At 35.5% G+C, this 17725-nt stretch overlaps 1 protein-coding gene and 1 pseudogene across 2 annotated transcripts in view; both read left to right on the top strand.

Annotated features, from left to right (window-relative positions):
* The window catches only part of CDK17 (cyclin dependent kinase 17), a 111664-nt gene that overhangs the window by 19110 nt on the left and 74829 nt on the right, over positions 1–17725 (top strand). The window lies entirely within an intron of this gene.
* On the top strand, positions 15372–15705 carry LOC118531704 (large ribosomal subunit protein eL38 pseudogene; annotated as a pseudogene).

The raw sequence follows: 17725 nt of genomic DNA, 5'->3' as shown, positions 1-17725 counted from the left end.
CCCATATACTCAATCTTTGATTAACTAGAATCCATTTAATTCCTTTTAAGGGAGCAATTCAGGTCGAAGAACAGTATCCTATTTGACAGAATTCTGGTTAATTCAGACATTACTGTTTTTAAATATTTTTCTCTATCCTCATAGGAAATCTTTTTTAAAAAGTCATTATTAATGGGTATGCACATTTTGCCCTCTTTTTTCTTCATTTCATCTTAATCTAATTTAGCACTTCATAGAAACAAAAACTACCAAAAAGTTGAAGAGTCCTGGCATTTTTAACATTTTGCCAAGTCTTCCACTGTTGCAAGGAAAGTTGGTCACTATTTAGTAGGATTTGTCTTATGAAAGCTTTAATAAAGAGCTAGTTTTTAAAAAATGTGGTAAACTGTTAATTGTGTCATCAGTGACAGAGTAACAAATTCAGTTGTTCAGATATGTTTTGATGAGAAAAGTTAGAAAGTTGCCTACATGCTTTTTTTTTTTTTTTAACATTAAGAGCAAATTCATATTTACCTTGTACTGGGCATGGCTAAGAACAGTCTCAGTGAACCTACATGAATATTTACAAAGTGGGAGATTTTGTGAGATTTAAACTTTGAAAATCTATAGAAGACAATAAATAATCCTTTATTTTGTGGTAATTGAAAAATGTGTCATATGACCTTTTAAATATCTAAATATTTTTACCTCTTTCTGTTGAAGGTCCCATAATGCTTTTTAAATTTCTTATTGTTGGAGTTAGGAGCTGTTTAAAAGAGTGAATGACTAGCTGAACCTTACAGGGTATCTTTATATTAGTGGGGTCATCATGTGTCACCATGTGGTAAAGTCTCATCTTTTCAGTTTCCTGAACAGTTCATTTTGAGATGATGTGGGACTGTAGAATCCTTAATGTGCTTAAGGATAAAGTATAGCATTAATTTAGAAAGATGCAGTGAGAAATAATCTGGCTTGATATAACCAATTTTGGGGGGATATGAGTGATAGGGTGGGGATAGGGAGGGACACAAAGATTTAAAAAAATATTTCTGTCCTTAAGGAGTTTATAATACGATGAAACCCAGGAACTTTACATTTACATAACCCGCTTAATTCTGGTGAATAAATCAATTTAGAAGACCAGATTTTAGATTTGAGAATTGGTTGAGAATGTCCTTAGAGCAGCAGCTTTTTTTTTTTTTTTTTCTGTTTTAATCCAAGTGTGTTTTATTTATTTATTTTTTATGTTTTTGGCTTTTTAAGGCTTTATTTAAATTCCAGTTAGTTAACATACAGTGTTATATTAGTTTCAAGTGTACAATATACTGATTCAGCAATTCCACATACCACCCAGTGCTCATCACTACAAGTGCACTTCTTATTCCCCATCATCTATTTAACCCATCCCCCCACCTCCCTCACCTCTGGTGACCATCAGTTCTCTATAGTTAAGAGTCTGTTTCTTGATTTGTCTTTCTCTCTTTTTCCCTTTGCTGATTTGTTTTCTTTCTTAAATTCCACATGTGAGTGAAATATGTTATTTGTCTTTCTTTGAGTAACTTATTTCACTAGGCATTATGCTGTCTGGCTCCATCCATGTTGGTGCAAGTGGCAAGATATCCTTCTTTTTTATGGCTGAGTAATATTCCATTATATATATGCATCCATTATATATATATTCCATTATATATATGTACATATATGTATATCACTTCTTAATCCATTTATCTATTAGTGGATACTTGGGCTGCTTCCATAATTTGGCTATTGTTAATAATGCTGCTATAAACATACGGGTGCATGTATCCCTTTGATTTAGTATTTTTGTATTCTTTGAGTAGATACCCAGTAGTGCAATTCCTGGGTCATAGGGTAGTTCTATTTTTAACTTTTTGAGGCATCTTCACTGTTTTCCACAGTGGCTGCACTGGTTTGCATCCCCACCAACAGGGCAGAGGTTTCCTTTTGCTCCACATCCTTGCCAACACGTTGTTTCTTGTGTTGTTGATTTTAGCTATTCTGACAGGTGTGCGGTGATATCTCACTGTAGTTTTGATTTGCATTTCCCTGATGTTAAGTGATGATGAACATCTTTTCATGTGTCCATAGATCATCTGTATGTCTTCTTTGGAGAAATGTCTGTTTATTTCTTCTGCCCATTCTCTCTCTCTCTCTCTCTTTTTAAGATTTATTTATTCTAGAGAGAGAGCGCATGAGCAGGGGAAGGGGCAGAGGGAGAGAATACCCAAGGAGATGCACACTAAGCATGGAACCAGACATGGGGTCAGATCCCATGACCCGTGAGATCAGGACCTGAGCCAAAACCAAGTCAGATGCTCAACCGACTGAGCCACCCAGGCATCTTCTGCCCATTTTCTAATTGGATTTTTTGTTTTTTGGGTGTTGAGCTTTTTAAGTTCTTCATATAGTTTGGATATTAGCGCTTTATTGTGTATGTCATTTGCAGATACCTTATCCCATTTCATAGGTTGCCTTTCAGTTTTGCTGAGTGTTTCCTTTGCTGTGCAGAAGCTTTTTAATTTCATGTAGTCCCAATAATTTATCTTTGCTTTTATATCCCTTGTTTCAGGAGACATATCTAGAAAAATGTTGCTTCGGCCTATGTTGAAGAAGTTACTGCCTGTGTTCTCTTCTAGGATTTTTATGGTTTCAGGTCTCATATTTAGGTCTTTAATCCATTTTGAATTTCTTTTTGTGTATGGTGCAAGAAAGTGGGCCAGTTATTTTCTTTTGCACGTTGCTGTCTGGTTTTCCTAACATCATTTGTTGAAGAAACTTTTTCCCATTGGATATTCTTTCCTGCTTTGTCAAAGATTAATTGACCATATAATTGTGGGTTCATTTCTGGGTTTTCTGTTCTGTTCTATTGCTCTGTGTGTCCATTTTTGTGCCAATACCATACTGTTTTGATTACTGCAGCTTTGAATGTGACTTCAAGTCCAGAATTTTGATGCCTCCAGCTTTGCTTTTCTTTTTCAAGATCACTTTGGCTATTTGGTCTTTTGTGGTTCCATACAAATTTTAGGATTGTTTGTTCTAGTTCTTTGAAAAATGCTGTTAGTATTTTGATAGGGTTTGTATTGAATGTGTAGATTGGGTAGTATAGACATTTTAACAATATTTGTTCTTCCAGTCCTTGAGCATGGAATGTCTTTCCATTTCTTTGTGTCATTTTCAGTTTCTTTCATCAGTGTTTTATAGTTTTCAGAATACAGGTCTTTCACCTTTTTGGTTAGATTTATTCCTAGGTATCTTAGTATTTTTTGGTGAAATTATAAATGAGATTGTTTTCTTAATTTTTCTTTCTGTTGCTTCATTATTAATGTATAGAAATGGAACAGATTTCTATACATTAGTTTTGTATCCTGCAGCTTTACTGAATTTATCAGTTCTAGCAGTTTTTTGATGGAGTCTTTAGGGTTTTCTATGTATGGTATTGTGTCATCTGCAAATAGTGAAAATTTTACTTCTTCCTTACCTATTTGGATGCCTTTTATTTCTTTTTGTTGTTGATTGCTGTGGCTAGGAATTCCAGTACTATGTTGAATCCAGGTGGTGAGAGTGGACGTCCCCGTCTTATTCCTGACTATAGAGGAAAAAGCTGTTTTTTTCCCCATTTAGGATGATCTTAGCTATGGGTTTTTCATCTGAGGCCTTTATAATGTTATGTTCCCTCTAAAACTACTTTGTTGAGAGTTTTTATCATGAATGGGTGTCGTACTTTGTCAAATACTTTTTCTGTGTCTATTGAAATGATACATGGTTCTTATCCTTTCTGTTATTTTTTTTAAGATTTTATTTTTAAGTAATGTATACACTCAACACGGGGCTTGAACTTATCAAGAGTTGCATGCTCCACCTACTGAACCAGCCAGGCGCCCCTTCTTTCTCATATTGATGTGATGTGTCATGTTGATTGATTTGTGAAGATTGAACCACCTTTACACCCCAGGAATAAATCCCACTTGATCGTGGGGAATGATTTTTGTAATGTATTGTTGGATCTAGTTTGCAAGTATTTTGTTGAGGATTTTTGCATCTGTGTTCATCCGGGATTTTGGCCCGTAGTTCTGTTTTGTGGTGGTGTCTTTATCTGGTTTTGGTATCATGGCAATGCTGGCCTCATAGAGTGAATTTGGAAGTTTTCCTTCCTTTTCTATTTTTTGGAATAGTGTGAGAAGACTAGGCATACTCTTCTTTAAATGTTTAGTAGAATTTGCCTGTGAAGCCATCTGGTCTCGAACTTTGGTTTGTTGGGAGTTTTTTGATTATTGATTCAATTTCTTTGCTGGGTATTGGTTTGTTCAGGTTTTGTATTTCTTGTTTCAGTTTTGGTAGTTTATATATTTCTAGGAATTAACCATCTTCTCTAGTCTGTCCAATTTGTTGGCATATAGTTTTTTATAATATTCCCTTGTAATTGTATTTCTGTAGTATTGTTTTTTTTTTTTATTCTCTCTCATTTGTGATTTTATTTATTGGGGTCATTTCTCTTTTTTTTTCTTCATAAGTCTGTTTAGAAGTTTTTATCAGTTATATTGATTTTTTTTTTTCCCCAAAGAAGCAATTCCTGGTTTCATTGATCTGTTGTTTTCTTTAGTTTCTATATTTATTTCTGCTCTAATGTTTATTATTTCCTTTGTTCTGCTGGTTTTTGGTTGGTTCTTTTTCTAACTCTGTTAGGTGTAAAGTTAAGTTGTTTGAGATTTTTCTTGCTTCTTGAGGTAGGTCTGTATTGCTATAAACTTCTCTCTCAAAACTGCTTTTGCTGTGTCCCGAAAGTTTTGTACCTTTGTGTTTCATTTTCATTTGTTTCCTTGTACTTTTTTAATTTCTTCTTTTATTTTCTGGTTGACCCATTCATTGCTTAGTAGCATGTTTTTAATCCATGTATTTGTGCTCTTTCCAGATTTTTTTCTTGTGGTTGACTTCTAGTTTCATAGCCTTGTGGTCAGGAAAGATGCATGGTATGACTTTGATGTTCTGAATATGTTGAGACTTATTTCGTGGGCCAATATGTGATCTGTTCTGGAGAGTGTTTTATGTGCACTTGAAAAGAGTGTGTATTCTGTTTTAGGATGGAATGTTCTGAATGTATCTGTTAAATCCATCTGGTCCAATGTGTCATTGAAAGCCATTGTTTCCTTGTTGATTTTCTGTTTAGATGATCTAGTCCATTAATATAAGTGGGCTGTTAAAGTCCCCTACATTATTGTATCAGTATTGATTAGTTCCTCTATGTTTGTTAAACTGTTTTATGTATTTGGGTGCTCCTGTGTTGGGTGCATAAATATTTACAATTGTTATATCTTCTTGTTGGATTGTCTGCTTTATTAATATAATGTTTGTGCTCGCTTCAGCGCACATATATTATTATATAATGTTCTTTGTCTCTTGTTAGTCTTTGTTTTAAAGTCTGTTTTGTCAGATATAACTATTGCTACTCCAGCTTTATTTTGACATCCATTTGTATGATAAATGTTTCTTCATCCCCTCACTTTCAATCTGCTGGCGTCTTTGGGTCTAAAATGAGTCTCATTTTTAAGATGAGTCTTGTTTTGTTTTTTGTTTGTTTGTTTTTTATCCATTCTGTCACGCTATGTTTTTTTATAGCATTTAGTCCAATTAAATTCAGAGTAATTATTGATAGATACGTATTTGTCATTTTATTGTTTTATGTTTTTTTCTTAAGATTTTTTGTGAACCTCTTGTCTTTCTCTCTTCCATGGTTTGCTGATTTACTTTAGTGATATATGTGGATTTCTTTCTCTTTATTCTTTGCATATTTATTAGTGGTTTTAGATATATGGTTACCATCAGGTTTGTATATAATTTCTTCTGCGTATAGCAGTCTGTATTGTTGATGGTCATTTAAATATGAACCCATTCTTTCTTCTTCTCCTCCCCACATCTTAGGTATATATTATTATATTTTACATCTTTTGTGAGTTTCTTGACTGATTTTTTTTTACAGAAATATTCATTTTTACTGCTTTTGTGTTTCCTATCTTTATTCTGTCACTTTTGGTCTCTCCCTTCCACTCAGAGAGTCCCCTTTAATATTTCTTGCTGGGCTTGTTTGGTGGTCATGAACTCCTTTAGTTTAGTTTAGTTTGGTTTGGTTTTGGTCTGGAAAGCTCTTTATCTCTCCTATGTAGTCTTCTTGACTTGATTTTTCCCATTTGGCACTTTGAATGTATCATGCCAGGCCCTTCTGTCTTGGAATGTTTCTGCTGAAAAATCCCCTGCTAGCCTTGTGGGTTTTCCCTTTTAAGTTACTGCCTCCTTTTGTCTTTCTGCTTTTAAAATTTTGTTTGTCACTATATTTTGCCAATTTAACTACAATGTGTCTTGGTATGAATCTGCTTTTGTTGATTTTGGTCAAAGTTCTCTGTGCCTCCTATATATGTTTCCTTCCCCAGATTAGGGAAGTTTTTAGTTATTATCCAAATGAATTTTCTGTCCCCTTTTTTCCTCCTCTCTTCTTCTTGGACTCCTATAATTTGGATGTTATTACATTTGATGAAGTTACTATGTTTCCTAAGTCTATTCTCATTTTGCAAAATTCTTTTTTTCTTTCTTTTGTACAGCTTCATTACTTTCCATTACTCTGTCTTCTCAGTCAGTAATTCATTCCTCTGCTTCTTCCAGCCTGCTGTTCATTCCATCAGGTGTTTCTTATTTTGTTTATTGAGCCCTTTATTTCTGCTATGTTATTCTTTATCTCTCTGTTAATGGTCTTACTCATGTCTTCCACTTTTTTCTCAAGTTCAGTGAGTATCCTTATGATCATTGTTAAAATTCTGCATCAGGTGTGTTACTTATATCTGTTTTGCTTAGATCTCTGGCCATTGCCTTTTCCTGTTCTTTCATTTGGGACAGTTTTCTTTGTCTTCTCATTTTGTCTAAGTCTTTGTGTCTGTTTCTTGTGTTAGGAAAGTCAGCTTAGGTCTTCTGTTTTTAAAGTTAATGGCCTTATGCAAAGAGATTCTCTAATGCCCTGCCATGTAGTGTCCCCTGTTTCCCAGGGCCTGGCACTCTAGGCAGTGCCTCCAGTGTGTGTTGTGTGTACTCTGCTGTTGTGTTCTGGCTGCTTTATCCTTCAGGTCAGTTGTGTGCAGAAATTTCCTTGCCTGCTGTGGGCAGTGTTTGTCCCTGACCAGAATGTGGTGAGTTTTAACTAGGTGTGCTCTGGTCTGCTTGTGAAATGAGACCTGTTGCCACTGCCACCAGAACTGAGGCCCCACAAAACTCCTAGGTTGAGAGACTGGGTGTGGGTAGGAATTTGGGCTGGTCTTATTGAGGAGGGGGCCCACCTTGCTGAGACTGAGGCAAGTGAGACTGGAAAGGGCGGTTCCACTGGAGCACCGGAGGGCAGGGCTTGGTGTAAGCAAGTTAGGTAGCCAGTGGTGGCACTGCACTGATCTCCTCAGGGGGCCTTTGCTTTTACTGAAGTGTGGGGGAGGGAAATGTAGCCTCTCCATGAAGGCTGCCTCTCTGGGACATGCTCCAAGATGAGCAGATAAACTCCCACTGTGTGCCCCAGGAGCTCTTCAGATCGCTATTCCCATGCTGTATGTACATGGGTTGTTTGCCTACATTCTCTCCAAGAGCAGCACAGTGCCCTTGGGGCTCTATCCCAGCCAAGCCTGCTGACCATTAAAATTCCAGGCTTTAACCCTGTTAGTTGCAAGAACTCAGGATATTTGGCCCTTCTTGCTTTCCAAGCCAATTGCTGTGGGGATTGATTTTCCCTGTGTGCTCCGCTGGGTACTGGGCTGTTTTTCACCCTTCTCTGCAGCTGTGTCTTCCTTCCCACCTCAGTGGCCAAGATCTGTTTCTCTCCCAAACTGTGTCTCTACACTTCCTACCTTCTTCAGTGTGGCCTCTTCTCTACTTTTAGTTGTGGAGTTTGTTCTGCCAGTCTTCGGGGTCAATTTCTGGGGTATTTAGGGTGACTTGATAGTTACATGGTTGTATTCATGGGACAAGGTGAGCCTAGGGTTTTCATACTGTGCCACCATCTTCCATCCTCAATCTAGAGCAGCAGCTTTTCAAACTTTTTGGTTTCTGGACTTTATGTTCTTTAATGTTAATTTACTTGAAATTAAGAAATACTACAGATTAATATATCACGGCACATATTTTAAATAAGAAATAACTTTAAAAACATGGCAAGAATATTAGCATTGTTTTTAAATCTCTTTCATGTCTAGCTTAATAGAAAACAGATGGATTCTCACATCTACTTTTTCCTTTCAGTCTGTTGCAATATTCCATGCAGTGCAGTTTTTGGAAAACTCTACTGTACACTTGAGAGAAAAGTGAAAAAGGCGAATAACTTCTTAGAATCATTGTAAGAATAATTTTGATCTCAGGACCCAATCCTCTTGTAAAGATTTCACAGACTACACTTTGAGAACCTCTGCTTTAGATCCAAATGAAATTGGATTCTAATCCTGCACTTAACCTTCCTCTCTCAGTTGGATATTCTTAGGGGCAATTTTTGTTAAGCTCCAGTAACTCAACAAATTCCAATTTGGAATCCACTCCGGGTATCTTCTGCTTTGAATAGCTTCAGAGCTATAGGCTTTGGTTCTTTTGTACCCTTCCCTCCTTTTTAATGTCAGTTGGACACTATCAGTTGGAAATGCCAGACTTGCAAGCTATGTGATCTCAGGTAAATTTGTTAAAATTTTTGAGTCTTATTTCCTCATTTGTAAAATGGGCAGAGCAGTATCAACTCATAAGGCTTTCATGGGGATCAAAAACGATAAGAGTTATATTCAGTTGCTAATAAAACCTTAATGTTCCTAGAGGTTAGTGAAAAACAGTTTTTCCAATTTTGTTGGAAAATGTTCCAGTTTTGTTGCATACATTTTGGACTATTTGATTAAATATGCAAAATATTTTAAACTCAGTAAGATGTGGGTCTCCCTTGTTTATAAGTTGTTCTAGAGAGTGACTTTTTTTTTTTTTCCCTTCACTGCCCTCCATTCTGTTCTGTCCGGTACTTGGTCCTTCGTAAAGCTAGGCCCTTCACAAGGAAATGAGTGGGGTTTCAAAACACAAACAGCAAGATGTCCTTCCTTCTCTGAAAGTGTTTATAATCATGTGTTTAAACTTAATTAGGTAGGAAGATACTATATAAAAGATATGTGTAAAGATTATGAGAGCATAGTGTGAAGAATACCTAATTCTGTAGGTAGAGAAGTAGGAAAAGGAAAGGAAAAAGGATTAATTTGTACCTTATTTCTCAATCACTGATTTTTATAACTCCTAGAAGAAAAATTATTAAGCAGCCAGGCATTTATTTATTGAGTCAGTCTGTGTGCTAGATGGGTGATGTTATGTAGCAGTAAAAACATGGACTTGGGTAGGGCCTTAGACTGTTTGGGTTCCTACTGGCTCTTCTGCTTACTAGCTGTAACAGTGAATTTTTAACTCACCAGTGACTAAATTTCTTTAGATAAGTAAAATGAGTATAATTTAAATAATTTTATAGCGTTACTATGATGGTTAAAAGAGTTAATGTAAGTAGAGTACTAGAACAGATTGGCACATAGTTCTGTTTACTACTTTATTACATAAAAAGGGGAAAAGATATTATTTCCTTGATTATACTAACTTCTAGTAGTCTTATAGAGATCTTATATTTTAAAATGATGGCTGAAAAATTATATAATGTGGAAGGTTAATTTTATCTTTTTTTTATTCCCTTGTTATTGTTATAGCACATTTTAGTGCTTTGACTTGTATAAGAGGAGAAAATTGATAAAAGAACAGATCTCTTAGCAGTTAAAATGCATTTTACCCAAATTCACATTAATGATTTTTTTAAAGTACTTTCCCGCCCCTTAAATTCATGATAGACACCTTACATGATGTTGCTAGAGAAATTAATGGGTAGGGAGGTACGTAAACTTAAACCTCATTTGAGAAAAAAAATTGTTGATATCACTAGGTACTAGTCATTTTATGTACATTTGTAATCATTTTTGAAGGACATGGTTGCTAGTATATAGGGACATAAACTTCTGAATTGCCTGGTTAACTTTATAAACAAAAGGTAGCTCATATTTTAATATTAAGAGATTGCTCAAATAAATCTGTCTCAAGTTGTCCTTAATAAATTTTGTGTCAAAACCAGTGTCGGGTTTTATAATAAGCTATAAATATTATTGCATTCTAGGGTGTTGATTATTGAGAGCTAAGTCTTTTGAACCATCAGTGAAAATCATTAAATTTAATCTTTTTTGTAGACAGAATAGAAAAAAGAATAGAAAACTTTCTCTGCCCTTTTGTGTCACTGAGGATGTCAGAGAGATAGATACTAATGCTAACGAAATGTGTATACAGAAGGTAAATACGCATTAGGACTCCAGGGAAAACCTTAATTGGAGTGATAGGCTTAAAACAAGAGACTTATGCTGCCACTTTTTAATTTCCAGGTAAAAATAAAATCTGAGAGTCAAAAAAGACGTTTTTGTTTTCTCTTGGTAAAAGAATCCATATATTTGGAAGCAGTTGGAACCACAAAGAGGGTCTATTTTGAACTCATTGAGAAGAATTTTAATGCTCTAGGCACTTTTTAAATCTGTTACCTTGAACATTCTCACTCACTGTAATTTCATGATGATTTCTCTCTCCCTACCCCCCAATATTTGAGTAAAGTTAATTAGAGTAAAATACATTCTGGAGTGCAGTAATAATTCATACCCATTTTACTGTCTCTTATATTCATGAGTTGTGGAGAGTCTTGGTGAGTACCATTAGGTTTTCTTTCCTATTGATTGTTTGCACAACTAATGACTTGGATTTTAATCAAAATTTTAGCCTGCTGTTATGAAAGCAGTCATATAAATGAACATGTATTCAAATGCCTGGGAGCTCACTATAGACCTTGTCCTAAGGCATGAAAAAAACAAACTGATTTTTAAGCATTAGATCAAATCCTGTAGTAAATATTTATTTTTAATTTCTATATAAAATAATCAGCAAATCTTAGAGACCCACATATTTCAAACAATATTTGTTGTAAGAGTGAAATAGGAAAAGTTTGTTTTTTTTTTTTTTAAGATTTAGAGAGCAAGGGGGAGGGGCAGAGGGAGAAGAGGAAAGAGAATCCTCAAGCAGACTCTCACTGAGTGTGGAGCCTGATGTGGGGCTCAGTCCCAGGACCCTAAAATCATGACCTGAGCCGAAATCAAGAGCCGGCAGCTTAACCAACTGAGCCACCCAGGCACCCTGGGAAAGTTTTTCATATGGAATTTAGCTTTATTTTTAAAAAAAAGATATCACATTCACAGAGATGGGCTAATAAGATGATTGGGCATTAATTCAAAAAGATATATGCACTCCTTTGTTTATGGCAGCATTATTTACAACATCCAAGATCTTGCAGCAACCTAAGTGCCTATTGATAAGTGAACAGTTAGGGAAGATGTGGTAAATATATACAATGGAATATTACTCAGCCTTAAAAAAGAATGAAATCTTGCCATTCATGACAACATGGATGGATCTAGAAGATATTATGCTAAGTGAAATAAGACAGAGAAAGGCACATATCATATGATTTCACTTATATGTGAAATCTAAAAAACAAAACAAATGAACAAACACATGAAAACCAGAAATAGATTTTATAAATACAGAGAACAAATTAGTGGTTGCCAGGGGGAGGGGAGTTGTGTGGGTAGGCAAAATAGGTGAAGGGAATTAAGAGATACAAAGTGATCTTTGTGATATAAAAAGGTACAAGAGGTCCAGTGATAAAATAATAAAAGAAGATTATGTGACAAAATTTTCATTTAACTCTAATACTGAATTTAGTTCTTCCCTTTTATCTGTTTGTTTCTTTTCTAGGTTAAGAATGTTACTTAAAATTGCATGGAAATTTTATTATAGTTTATCACTCCATTTAAAAAGGAAAGTTCAAATCATCCTATATTGCAGTTAAGAAATTTGTTAACATATAAAGTATTTAGGATGTCATAGATGGTTGCATGCTTGCAGAGAACTTTGTATAACATTTAAGAAAGCAAGTGAGGGTGTATAGTAGAAGATCTGACTAATTTGGCCTTCATTCCCTCTGTAAGACTACTGACTGATGGCTATGGCTTGTTTAATACTAACTCGTAGCTAGTAGGCTTTTCTTTAGTTGGAACTTACATTTTCTTAATAGTTGTTGTATTCCAGCTTTGTTATTGTAATTACATAATTTAATCAAATATTATCTAAACCAATGAAATATTAATGGAGAAATATTAAAGGAGAGTCATTTCTATGAAAACTTCGGAAAGACTTGATAAAGGATGTAAGGAAAACATCTAAAAGTCTGTAAAGGTCATACAAATCTCGAAGAGTTTGGCATTCATTGCTTTACCGGTGTTTTTAACTTTTCCCTTCATGTTTAAAGAAATTGCCTAGAAACTGTAGAGTCCATGTTGGCACGACATGACTTATGTAAGGAATCTGTGTAATGGCCTTGGTCTCATAGCAAAAGATTGGTAAGCACATTTGAATGTTTCAAGCTAAAATGCTTAGAGTACATAGGTGTACTTTTTTTCCCTTTTGTGATTCCCTTGTATTACCAACTTGATTAGCAGACTGGTTGATTCACCAGTTCTTATTTTCAGTGAATGTACCTTCTATCGCAGACATTTTTCTTGAACTCTAACTTGGAAGAAAGTTAATTGTAGGACTGAAGCACTTTTTCAAACTTTAACATGGAATTTGCAATAAAAGAAGGATTTTGTGCTTAAGATCACTTGTAGTTATAGCAACAGTTATAAAATTTTGTATTCAAGCCATTTTTTAAGAAGATTTTGTAGTTAGGTTTTGGGACCCTCTTCTCCTTTCTAGCATTGTTTGCCCCTCTTTTAAAAAAAACAAAACAAAAACAATGGCTTCCTTTTAAATTTCCTCTTCCAAGGAATCAGTTGATTTTTCTAAGGCAGACATTAGAGCCAGTATATAGGTTTCATATAGAGTCGTTAGAATATTTCATTTTCTAGTGAATATTAGATGGAAATGTGGAACACTTCAGTTACAGCTTACTTGGAAAATTAAAAGGAGGGTATTTCCTATTTATTTTATTTCTTATCTTGGGGATCTGAAAATACCTTTTAAGAATTACTGGGCAACAGGATTGGCCTATACTCAAATCTTAGGAGGCACAGTGCCCAGAGAGGGCCCCAAAGCTTTCTTGCTGGCTGCCTACTCTGGAGCAGCTGACTAACCAGATGCAGAGCACATTGATCTGGTCATAATTGCTTTCATCCTGAAGCAGAGCAAGTTAACACAATTTAGATCAAGAGCCACATTAGAAGATGCTGACCTCAGGATAACCTCTCATTTCCTACCTTTGAAACAGGAACAATTCTAGTCACTCCCTAACTTCTAACCACAAAATTGCATGGGAACATATAGCCACATCTAAAGATTCTGACCTTTTGACTTTCTTTACCCTTTATACAGATGGATTCAGAATAATAAAAGAAACAATAGTCTTAACCTGTTCTTTGTTGAACAGAGAAATAATCCCTCCCCTTTCCTACTTATTTTTTTTTCCTATTGAAATCTTTCTAGACCATTCCTATAGATGCAGTGTAGATGAAATAGACCTGGGACTATGTTTGTAAATAGCATACCAAGAGTGTGACAACTCTTTTGTCTGTGTTAGACAGCAGATCATTGTTTTCTGATATACACATTTTCAGGTCATTGCTCTTGGTAAATGTAGGCCTCCCATTATTCTCCACATATTCCAACCAGATTTTATTGAGCTTCATTTTCTAGAGATTTCAACTTTGTTTCTGCTATTTTGCACATGACAGAATAGATAATTTCATATATCGAAAACTGTAAGTTGCTGGTAGATAAAGAGGGACTGAAAATTGTGAGCAACTTTTTTTAAAAGATTTTATTTATTTATCTGAGAGAGAGAAGGGGGAGGAGCAGAGGGAGAAGGACAAGCAGACTCCGTGCTGAGTGGGGAGCCCAACAGGGGGCTGATCCCAGGATCCTGAAATCATGACCTGAGCCGAAACCAAGAGTCAGACATGTAACCGACTGAGCTGCCCAGGCGCCCCAATTGCGAGCAATTTCTATCTCATAAACTACAAAGCCGCTTTCTATCCCATTCATTTTTGGGAATGACATAAATCTACTCTAGTACATTAAGTACAGTTACATATTTCTTACTTTGTTAGTAAGAAGTTCAAATTCAAGAATTAACTACAGAATTGAGAACTGCTGTTTTACTTTGTAAGTCTGCCTGATACGAAAGGAACTATCTACCCACCACGATAGAGGTCTCTGTGCTTGACTCTTGGAAGATGTATTGAGTTGGAACAAAAGAAGGAGGAAGAGCAGAAATCATTAAAAAATGTCATGAAATGAGAGGAAAAAAGGAAATATGGAGGTAATAAAATTTATTGAGGTGTTTTATAAGTATTATAATTTTGTTGACTTAAGTATTTTTCTACTCAGAAAAAAACAACAGGACCCACCTTCCTGATGATTGATGGCATTGAACCAACCACCTATCATCTTGGCTAAATCTTCATAAGAGCACTGATATATATTGACTCTTTCTGAGTGTCCAGGGTTATAAGTGATATTCATGGTAGCACAAAGTTAATTGACTTATGTAAGGATCAAATTATGGATCTTAACCATAGCCAGTTAACTTTAAACAAGCATGAGTTACCATTAACTGACTTTTTTCGGATAGTTGAATTTAAATTTTTTTTTAAAGATTTTATTTATTTATTTGAGAGAGAGAGTGAGTGAGCGAGAGAGAGCAGAAGCAGGGGGGAGAGGCAGAGGGAGAGGGAGAAGCAGACTCCCTGCTGAGCAGGGAGCCCCCTACGTGGGGCTCAATCTCAGGACCCTGAGATCATGCCCTGAGCCAAAGGCAGGTGCTTAACTGGCTGAGCCACCTAGGTGCCCCTGGATAGTTGAATTTAAATAGCAGCTTATAATTGTACTTATTTTTCAGAGATGATTTTTATTTTCTTCATGTCTTGTTTGTCCTATGTGTTGCAATACAGTAGAATAAGAACAGATATTATATAATATATAATGTTACTTTAATATATTAGTGGCTGTGGTTTATTATTATTAGAACTAAGGGACTTTTCATATGGATATTTATTTTTCTTTCCCATATTTGAAGGACTGGGTTATACTGCCCATAAAAGTAACACAGAAATGACTTGCTATGTAGGAAGGTAACATCTGTGTTCATACAGTAAATGAGTGTGGCCGTTTCTCTGATGGAATATCTAACACTTGACAGTACTATTCCCAAAAAGAGTTTATTGATAATTGTAAATAACTTTATTTAAAAATATACTGGGTAGGTCTTTTGGGTGGTGCCAGCTGCACACTCCCCTGCACCCCTCGTAGCCATGCCTCGCAAAATGGAAGAAATCAAGGACTTTCTGCTCACAAGCAGGCTAAAGGATGCCAAATCTGTCAAGATCAAGAAAAATATGGGTAATGTGAAGTTTAAAGTTTGATACAGCATATACCTTTATATGTTGGTCATCACAGATAAAGAGAAGGCAGGGAAACTGAAGCAGTTCCTTCCCCCCAGGTTTGGCAGCGAAGGAGCTGAAATGAACCTGGCACACTGATTTGAACTGTATTAAAATTCTTAAAAAAAAAAAATTACACACACACACACACACACACACCGGCTAATCTAGAAAGGCTGGAGGGTTTGCTAGAGGTTTTTTTGTCCTTCACTTTGTCAGAAACCTCTTAGAAGTGTTGAAATAAAACCAGGAATAGTTGAAAATTTTTCCTAACTATTTGTGGTATTGAGTCTGGAATTTGTATTTATGAGTCACCCCAAGGAGAAATGTTCAAAGGCCTACTGAAGGAGGAAAGAGGCATGTTTACAGGTCTCCTGCAAAGGTAGTATTTATAGTATTAATCTACTTTGTAAAAACCTAGTTCTAAAAATACTTTTAAAAATTGTCAATTAAAATATCATCATTAGGAAATAATTTGTTAAGCACACTTTGGTGTAACAGTAAATGAAATTTGGTGACTTACACATAATTTGATACTGCTAAAATTGCTTTAAGGTGTGGGTTTTCTTTTGAAAAAGATGATCATGCGTGCTTTGACTTAATTTTACTCAAGAATATTACAAAAATTAAAAGGAAAGGCAGTTTGTGTTTCACTTGTTATCTGTACATGGGCCAATTTATTTTTGAGCAGATTAATGGAAGGAGCACATAGGTTTTAAATTTCTATTTTATCAGGATTTACTTAGTAGCTTAATGACTCTGGTGAATCACTTAAGTTTTGAGCTTTTGTTTTCTCATTTGTATAACAGGAATGGTAAATAATTACACTTTACCTCATAGAATCATTTTAAGAATCAAATAAGATGTGGAGACTGCTTATAAACTCCATAGGGCTAAGTAAATAGTGGAAAAGTAATTTCATTTAGATATATTTAAGGATAATTTTAAAGCTTTAAAAATTTTTATGGATAAATAATAAATATTAATACAATGTATAGACATTCAGAGGATTATTAAACTGGCAAAAAGTTTTTGAGGCAGGGGCGCCTGGGTGGCTCAGTTGTTAAGCGTCTGCCTTCGGCTCAGGTCATGATCCCGGGGTCCTGGGATCGAGCCCCGCATCAGGCTCCCTGCTTGGCGGGGAGCCTACTTCTCCCTCTTCCGCTCCCCTTGCTTGTGTTCCCTCTCTCGCTGTGTCTCTGTCAAATAAATAAATAAAGTCTTAAAAAAAAAAAAAGTATTTGTGGCAAAAAGACAAAGATTTGGTGTCTGAAAAAGATTTTATCATAACCAAGTGATACTTTTTGCAAATTAAGCACCTTCCTCGTATACCTTGTTCTGTCTCCTGTTTTTGATGACCTCCTAAGTTCTTGAACATATTTAATAGCTTTCATGGATGAGACTGAAGGTAGAACTGAATTTGCAGCATTTTCCCTAAAAGGGAGGACTAATTTGCTAATCTTAATTTTTTTTCAAGGCAGTTTTTGGTTTATTTGTGAAACATAGAGGAAAATATTTTCATTTTCCCATTTAGGAAGTAATGTAGACCAAGCATACTGAGATGATTTCCTAAAATACTTGCTGTGTTTCTTTCTAGTACCCACTGAGAGGGTTATTGCAAAGATATGTTTAAAGCACTAAGGAAACAAGATGGAAAGAAACAGAACAAAATAAAAAACAAGTAACATAACCAGATGATTTAACATATGTATAATTGGAGTTCCTAAGTGTTATGGTTTGAATGTTTGTTCCCCCACATTTCATGTTGAAATCCTAATGCCCAGTTTAATGGTATTAGGATGTGAAGTTTTAGGAAGGTGCTGAGGTCATGAGGGTGGAGCCTTCATGTGTGGAATTAATGCTTATATAAGAGAGATCCTCAGAAAGCTCCCTAGCCCCTTTGACCGTGTGAGAACACAGCAGGAAGTCTACAGCACAGAAGAGGGTCCTCATATGATTATCCTGGCACCTTGATCTCAGACTTCTAGCTTCCATACTGTGAGGAATAAATTTCTGTTGTTTATAAGCTGACTAGTCTATAGTATTTTGTTATAGCAGCCAAGCAGATTAAGACATTGATGAAATGGATAGGGGAAAGGGGCAGAAGCAATATTTGAAGACATCATGGCTATTTTTCAAAACTGTTAAGACCACTGATGGAAGAAGCTCAGTGAACC

Source organism: Halichoerus grypus, chromosome 6, assembly GCF_964656455.1.
Source record: "Halichoerus grypus chromosome 6, mHalGry1.hap1.1, whole genome shotgun sequence".
NCBI classification, from domain to species: Eukaryota; Metazoa; Chordata; class Mammalia; order Carnivora; family Phocidae; genus Halichoerus; species Halichoerus grypus.
This window is presented reverse-complemented; position numbering and strand designations above follow the sequence as displayed.